The following is an 8,331-nucleotide window of genomic DNA, read 5'->3' as shown; positions in this document are numbered from 1 at the left end:
AGGTCAGCAGGAGAAGCAGACTCCCTGCAGAGCAGGGAGCCTGATGTGGGACTCCATCCTGGGACTCCAGGATCAGGACCTGAGCTGAAGGCAGTCACTTAACCAACTGAGCCACTCAGATGCCTGACATTTACATTTTTATCTTTTAGTGTGTTTGGTAGTTTTGTTTAAGCTTATCAATATTGTTTTTCTTTTATTTATTATGTCTTTTATATTGATCAAACTGATGATAATCCTGATAGAGGCAGAAAACTTGCTACAAAATGACTTTGGTAGAAAATAAATCAAGGCTAACATTTTAAACCTATTTGTCAATAAACATATGCAACTGAAAAACTTTCATTAGTATCAGAGAAAATTAATTCTAGGGAAGTGCAGTGTATTTACAAATGATAGCCATCTATACTTTATGAAGTTCATGCTGGGCCAGTGGCCTATCAGGCTTTGCAGACCCTAAACATGTAGGACTGGATGAGAGAAAACCACTGAGCATGGATTCTTTGGGGCCATTTAATCATAATGAACTTCATTAAAAATGATAATTTATGAAACTCCTGCTGGATTTTTTTTTCTTTTTCAGTTCCATTTCTATTTTTTTTTTTTTTTTCCTTTTTGGTTCCTTTTTCCATGAGCATGGTCATTGGAACAATGCATGTTGTTCTAGTTTCAGGGAAGTTATTTCTGATTTTCGAAACTAAAAGTCCAAAATTGCTATCCACTGGTCACCCTAGGCACTATAGATACAGAGAAAAAGGTAAGACAAAACCTCTGCTTTCAAGTGATTCTCAGCTTAAGCCCATATGAGTCATTACCATGGACACAGACATTTGCATTAGGAGTGTTTTATTGAGCAATGTCAACCAATGAGGGCCACTGGAAAATACCTACTTAGGAGAATACCTTGTGGACTATTTTAGCTCTTCTGTTCTTTGTAACACTTGAAGCAGAATAAGTTTATGTACTTACTATTTTGTCATTGTGTGATAGATAACAGTGAAGTAAAAGCCATGAAGAACTAGTCTAGGTCCTAGGCCCTGTAAACCACAATCAATTTGATTTAGCTCACAAAGTAGTTGTGAGTCATGGTTAAGTGATTGTGACATGTTTGAAAGGCAAACTATGTCACAGAATAGAGCAGCCCTCTGAAAAGGTGGTTACATACAGTTTTGTAAAGATATTTGGAAACTTTGGTCTGGAAAAGACCACATCACAGACAAACTGTTATCTGAAAGTCACACTGGTGACAAAAAAAGCTTTCAGTACATATCTTAGCAAGATCTTGTATGTGCTCAAATAGCCACCTTCTTTTGTGACCACTGGAGTTAATAGTCTAATTGTGTGCCTATGAAATATTATGACAGACTTAAGGGTAAGTAGAAATTTAGAAGTCTTGGCAAGGTTCATAATTCTCTGATATTTGATTTTTTAAAAAAGATTTTATTTATTTGAGAGAGAGAGAAAGAGAGAGCACATGTGAGAGAGCACAGGTGGGGGAGAGGGAGAAGCAGACTCTGGTCAGGAAGCCTGATGCAGAGGTTGATCCCAGGACCCTGGGATCATTATTTGAGCCCAAAGCAGATGCATAACTGACTGAGCCACCCAGGCATCCTTGTTTTTGTTTGTTTGTTTGTTTGTTTGTTTTAATTTGAGAGAGGGGAGAGAGAGAGCATGTGCGAGAGGGGGCGGAGGAGTAACAGAGGAAGAGAGAATCTCCAGCAGACTCCCGGCTGAGCACAGACCCCCAACACGGGGCTCGATCCCACTACTCTGAGATCATTACCTGAGATGAAATCAAGCGTCAGACACTTAACTGACTGAGCCGCCCAGGTGCCGCTCTGATATTTGATTTTATTTTCAACCCATGATAATATCAATAAATTTCACTTTGGGTTCATGTTATAATTCCATTGTCTTCTTTTATGACTACAAAAATAATGGAAGCCCTAAAAGGACATATTTAAGAAAGTTGAGAGGAAAGATGTTAATTTATTTGATATAAAGTGCAGCATTCTCCATGGTCTAGCTCCTAACTTTCCAGTTTTAATTCTTGCCATGTCTCAATGTACATTTTTTTTCTTTTTTATTCATCTAAGCCAACCAGCTGGCAACAGTTCCCAGTGTTCTAATTCCTCTTCATTGGTGTACATGTTTTCTTTTTTTTTTTTAAGATTTTATTTATTTATTTGACAGAGAGAAATTACAAGTAGATGGAGAGGCAGGCAGAGAGAGAGAGAGGGAAACAGGCTTCCTGCTGAGCAGAGAGCCCGATGCGGGACTCGATCCCAGGACCCTGAGATCATGACCTGAGCCGAAGGCAGCGGCTTAACCCACTGAGCCACCCAGGCGCCCGGTGTACATGTTTTCTTCTCATGGTGCTCCTTGTATACTTTTAAATAACTGCAACAGCCTAGAGGACATTACCGGAAAGTTAATTACATTGCTCTTGGCCCAGTTGGTCTCATAGAGGCTGAATTTCTTTTTCCTTCTTGTCCTGTTCCTTTTCTCTTCTTTACTCACACTTCCCTGGGCCTTTTTGACTCACCTTCCTTGTGACCGTTGGATTCTCTGGGAAGAAGATATGGAGACTCAGTAGAAAGTGCAAAAGGGGAAGGAAAGAAGGAAGGAGGCAGAAAGGAGCTGTCAGACTGCGATGCTGACCCGATGAAGCTCAAGAGAAGTCTGGAGCAACAATTGCCCCGTAGAGGGTCCCACATTGGATGAAAATAGCCAGCTTCCTCTATCACTTTGTTGTTCAGTCATTGGCTATACTGTCTTCCCCGTCCTCAGATAAGAATGACTTCAGCTATAAGGCTGAGACAGACCCTGATATAGTTAATGATATAGTTAATGGCTGGAGGCTGTCAGTCATATACTTCATAGCTTTCCGCGGAGCAGCCTGTCCTTTCTTGAAGAGGAATATCTCTCTTTGCCACACCCTGCTCCCAGGATCCCGGGCCTACATTCGAGATACAGCAAAGTCTTCAATATCTCCAATTTCTGTTTCCATCAAGAGGATATTTTCCTCTTCTAGGAAGAGGTCTTAGATTTTCAGGTTTAAGATAGTCAAAATAAATCCCCTTTATTCCAGCTGATTTTAAGAACTCCTCATAATGTGACCTTGTTGGCAAATCTGAAGGCTATCTTTACTGTGTCTTTTTGATCTTTAATATACTGTAAGAAGAAAAGAGTGAGGAAGAAGAATGATTTAGATCAAAGGTCACCTTCTTTGTGGAGGTTTTTCCAAAACTGTCCTCTAGGCTGAACTCACTATTTTTCAACTGACCTCGGACAGGCAGCTGTGAAGGCCTCAGGTACAGCACTTAGCATACCGTGTTCTAGTACTAGTTGACTTTCTTCTTTTCTGTTTCTTCATTATATCGGATACTTTCTTAGGGTGAGAAAATTCCTTGTCCCTCTATCTGTCTCTCACTCTTGGATTTATAACAGATGCTTTGGATTTGAATTCTGTAGTGTGACAGCAGTACCAAACCCACTGTGATATAAAGCTGTATTATCATTAGAGATTTCCCAACTATTGAAAAAACGTACTCACTGCTTAAGCAATACTTTATAAAATGTTTACAGTATGTACATATTGCCAAATACAGGAAATAGTGAATACTTTTTAAAGAAAATAAAACTTTATATTATCTAAATATGAACATTTTGTTTCCTTTGTGTTTGCTAAGATTTGGAATTTTTTTTTTTTAAGATTTCATTTATTTATTTGACAGAGATCACAAGTAGGCAGAGAGGCAGGCAGAGAGAGAGGAGGAAGCAGGCTCCCTGCTGAGCAGAAAGCCTGATGCAGTGCTGGATCCCAGGACCCTGGGATCATGACCTGATCTGAAGGCAGAGGCTTTAACCCACTGAGCCACCCAGGCGCCCCTGGAATTTTTTAAGTTGGCATATGTACTGTTGTATCTAATATTATCTTTAAGACATTTGACCATGTTATTTAATATTATTAAAATTATTTAATTATTTTTCTATTATTGGAAATAGGGTTGTTTCCAATGTTTACTTTTATGTATAACCTGTCATCAACTTCCTTCAGTATAAATCTTTATTCTCATCTGTGACTTTTTCCTTTAGGAAAAAACAGCAATACACTTACTAATCTTTGTTCATGTTGTTGAATTACCTTCTGGTTCTTTGTGTTTTAACTGATATTTCTCTTAAGAGCTTGAATGTTTATTTCATATTTTATTAGTCATTTATATGCCAGCTTCTGTAATTTTTATTTTCATATTATTTGTCCATTTTTAATAAAAGTTTTGGTGTCCTTTTTATGAGTCTGAGTGAGTTTTTAATATATTATTAATATTATTATTGTTATTTTAATATAGTAAGTATTACTAAATGTGTCATTGTTGATATAAACAGTTTTCTCAGTTTGGATTGTCTTACAATCTTAGGAGGTTTTGCTCTTCCAACATATATCCTAATGATCTGTTTGTTTCTAAATTTAGAAAGTGTTTATCTGTTCTGAGAGCAGTTAGTCATTATTCCCATCTGTTTTCTGCTTTTATTTTTAAATAAAATTTATTTTAATGGATGAAAGTTTAAGACTGTGATCCAACTTAATGTGTTCCTCAAAAGTATAACTTCCCCAAAACCTTTGGGTAATTCATACATATTAGTTTCCAATGCTTCTTTTCCATCTATTATGATCTTTTTTATTTTATTTGGTTTTAAGGTAGTCTCTAATACTCTGTTGATTTGTTTGCCTGTTTTTGAAACAATATTTGCAAATGTTTTATGGATGCTTGAAAAGAAGGCATATTCACTGTTAATGAGAAATATACATATATGCATCCATATATTCAACATTTGTTTCAGGTACATTCAAACATCTTTAGAAATCAGTTAAGTGATATGAATGTGCTGAACAGCCAAATGTAATTCATTAGGAAGTGGTACCAGTGAGGTTGGCAGGGAGAGCACATACCTAGCCTAGAGACAGAAAGTCAAATATTAAAATATATATAAATATATTATATTATATATTTAATATTATATTTATATATGTGAATTTATATAAATATTTGTATATTATATGATATATTTAATATATATATAGTACTGATATAATTCCTCAGCCTCAGGTATGTTTATAGAGTTACTTTGGCTTCTTGTCTCTAATTTGCATAATCCAGTCTGACTAATTATTGGGAAGGAGAATTTTATTTAAAACAAAACAATTGTGGGGCACCTGGGTGGCTCAGCTGTTAAGCATCTGTCTTCAGCTCAGGTCATGATCCGAGGGTCCTGGGATCCAGCCCTGTGTTAGGCTCCCTGTTCAGTGGGAAGACTGCTTCTCCCTTTCCTACTCCCCTTGCTTGTGTTCCCTCTCTCTCTCTGTCAAATAAAGAAATAAAATATTTAAAAACAAAACAATTGTAACAGCCTTTACTTTCTGAGAGGAGGTATGAATGATGTATATATTTTATGGGAAGAGACTATAATGGGAGGAGAAAGGAAAGACTGAACTTTCAAGGTTTCTATTAATTCTTCTATGTTTAACTCAAACCATTAGTTCATTTGCTTATCAGAGCATATGATCTAATCTTTGGACTTTTGGAAGCTAAAGTACTGTGCAAATAAATGGTTGTGAGGCTTGGGATTGGCACTTAGGGGAGTAGAGAGAGAAATTAGACAGCTTATCTTTATTGAGAAGTAAAATGATGAGAAGTTTTTGCCAATATGTATTTAGGTTTAAATAATACTTTACAAATACATAGACTGCTATCTAAAGGGAAAAAAATTCCTTTGTTGCCAGATGAGATAACCTTGGACAGCAAATCACTTACCATAACATAAAGACAGGCCAGGGAAAGAACCAAGAAGTGCTGGCTTGATCTATGCCAGAGAACAGCCACAGGTTAGCGTGGAGAACTCACGTAGGAGAGAACTCCATGAGAAATCAACTCTTTTCAATGCCTTTCATTCGAAGAGACCACTGCCAGCTTCCAAAAGGGTAGCGTAAACTGGAATATACCAACAGGGAGTCTGTCTCAGTGAGCGAACACTGAAGGGGATTTTTGGGTGGAGAGAAAAAAGGAAATAAAGGAAGAACCTTTTATTTTATTTTTTTTTAAAGATTTTATTTATTTGACAGACAGAGATCACAGTAGGCAGAGAGAGAGGAGGAAGCAGGCTCCCTGCTGAGCAGAGAGCCAGATGCGGGGCTACATCCCAGGACCCTGAGATCATGACCTGAGCCGAAGGCAGAGGCTTTAACCCACTGAGCCACCCAGGAGCCCCAGGAAGAACATTTTAGTTTGTTTTTGTTTTGTATAAGTTCAAATAAGCACTGCTTATTAAAAGCTGGATCTTGACTGGGTGGAGTTAAAATGAAGTTCTTATTTTTCTCCAGTCAGTGTTTTTTCAACATTTATCAAATCCTTGACTTCATTCTTTAAAAGTTTTGTAGACAGATTCCATAACCTTTGGACACTCTCAGATTTAAAAACTCAATCAAATCAAGTTTAAAATAACCTTCATACTTGATCTAAAGTTTTACTTTCCCATTTGGGAAAATGGGAACTTCTTAAAATCATGATTCAAGGGTCTTTGCTTCTAGACAAGAGGAAAATAGACTGAAAATTTAATGTTTTAACTGGGCATGTTGTCCTTCTTTCTTTGTTGGCTTGTGCTGGTTTTTGCTGCTCCCCTGGTTAACCCTGACAGGCTGCTGATGGTGGCCTTTCTCTGTGGAAGGCATTGAAAGAATTCATCTCCCATGGAGGGGCATGTGCTAGTTCTTCACACCATCCTGTGAGGTCTTCCTGTGGCTCCTTTCTCTGGCATGGGGCATCCTCTCTGGCACAAACACTTCTAATTTCTCCTGCTCAGTTCCCATCCACACTGGTATATACCATAGCTTCCCCTTTCTGGAGTCCCTTAGTCTGGAGTGTTGCCTTCTTTGATGAGGTATTCTCAGAAAGATCTCATGATCAGTTCCTCTTCTGGTGTCCCCTGGACCTATAAGAAATCTATACACACTTGGAACAGCGAATGCTGTTGTGGCTGCTTTACTGTCATCATCTCTCTTTAATTCATAGGGACAAGTCATCAAGTCTTAGCAGAGAGCCATTCCCCCAGTGCAAGGCCACTTTTCTCTTTTTGGAGGAACTAAAAAAATTCTATTCAACAATCTCTGAGAGAATCCCCTCCTGCCGTCTTGGCTTGAGGGCTGGGACACTACATTTTCCAATGACTACTCCACATACTACAAGCCCACTGACTTCAACAACCTTCCCTTCTCTCCCTCCAGTCAACTCTTTATATAGGTGGTTGGTATGAGGTGGGGTGTGGTGGGGATGGGGCCTAGATGAGGGTGGTAGGCTGATGCTTCTACTTTTCATTAGATCTTGTGAGAGATATTGATGCCCCGAACCTCTTTAGAATATGGTATAATAGTTTGTTTTTGTATTCAAGTTTGAACTCTAGTAAGGTTAGTGTACTTAACAAATTAAATTAATAAATTATACAGTTGCATAGCCACGTTGCCTGAATAGTTCTACTCAATATTGTTGCATGGAGAAAATCATGGAATAGAATAAGGCAGAATATCATATTCCTGTGGTCTGTGTAGAATCCAAGAAAAGGAATCATCTTGTTACTTAGTGTCCTTGCCCTATTCTTATTCTGCCCTGGAAGGTTAAGCTGGTTCTTGTGAGAGGGAGTCAAAAAACTTGAATCTTTATTTGAAGATTAAACACAGAGCCTTCTAGAATGTATGCTGTGTGGTGCTAATAAACTTGTCCTCCAAATACACAAACAAACAAAAAATCAAAAAAACAGAAAACCACGTGCAAAACAAACAAACAAACAAACAAAAACAACCCAACCCCCTTCCCTAAACCAAAAGAAAAATACTGGTGTTTGTAGTGTTTGCCACTTACCAAGGTGTAAATACTTTCACCATGTGGATTTCGATCTACTTATGGATTCAGTCACTGAATAAGGAGTAGGAAAGAGGTTCACATAATTGTCTCTGTAAGCCAGTACAAGCTGGATGCAGGGCCTCACTGTTTAACAGGTATGACTCTATGAAGTTGGATGGAAATTATGGTGCTATTGTAACCCTTCTGATATGTTCTACCCAGCTATTTGTTAGAGCTATCTCTGGGAAAGAGAGAGGAATAATTCTTTTCTGAGATGAGGCAAAATGAAGTAGACCTGAAAACAGAGCAACAAGGAAGTGTTAGGACAGTTTTCCTGGAAGAAGCAGAGATATGTAACAAGCCAAAAAACTAGATTTACTAGAAAAATGGGTGAAATTCACGGTTGTGGACAGCCAAACACTAATGACTTTTAGGAACA

At 38.0% G+C, this 8,331-nt stretch overlaps 1 long non-coding RNA gene across 2 annotated transcripts in view; it reads left to right on the top strand.

The window, feature by feature from the left end:
- Positions 1-1,178: 1,178 nt before the first annotated feature.
- The window catches only part of LOC116583336, a 125,576-nt gene continuing 118,423 nt past the window's right edge, over positions 1,179-8,331 (top strand). For both annotated transcript variants that reach the window (XR_004282688.1, XR_004282690.1), the window contains exon 1: positions 1,179-1,369. This is a non-coding gene — a long non-coding RNA (uncharacterized LOC116583336). The remainder of the gene's footprint in view (positions 1,370-8,331) is intronic.

The sequence above is a fragment of the Mustela erminea genome, chromosome 2 (genome assembly GCF_009829155.1).
Source record: "Mustela erminea isolate mMusErm1 chromosome 2, mMusErm1.Pri, whole genome shotgun sequence".
Taxonomy (NCBI): domain Eukaryota; kingdom Metazoa; phylum Chordata; class Mammalia; order Carnivora; family Mustelidae; genus Mustela; species Mustela erminea.
The sequence above is the reverse complement of the archived record's forward strand: the minus strand, read 5'-3'. Positions and strand labels throughout refer to the sequence as shown.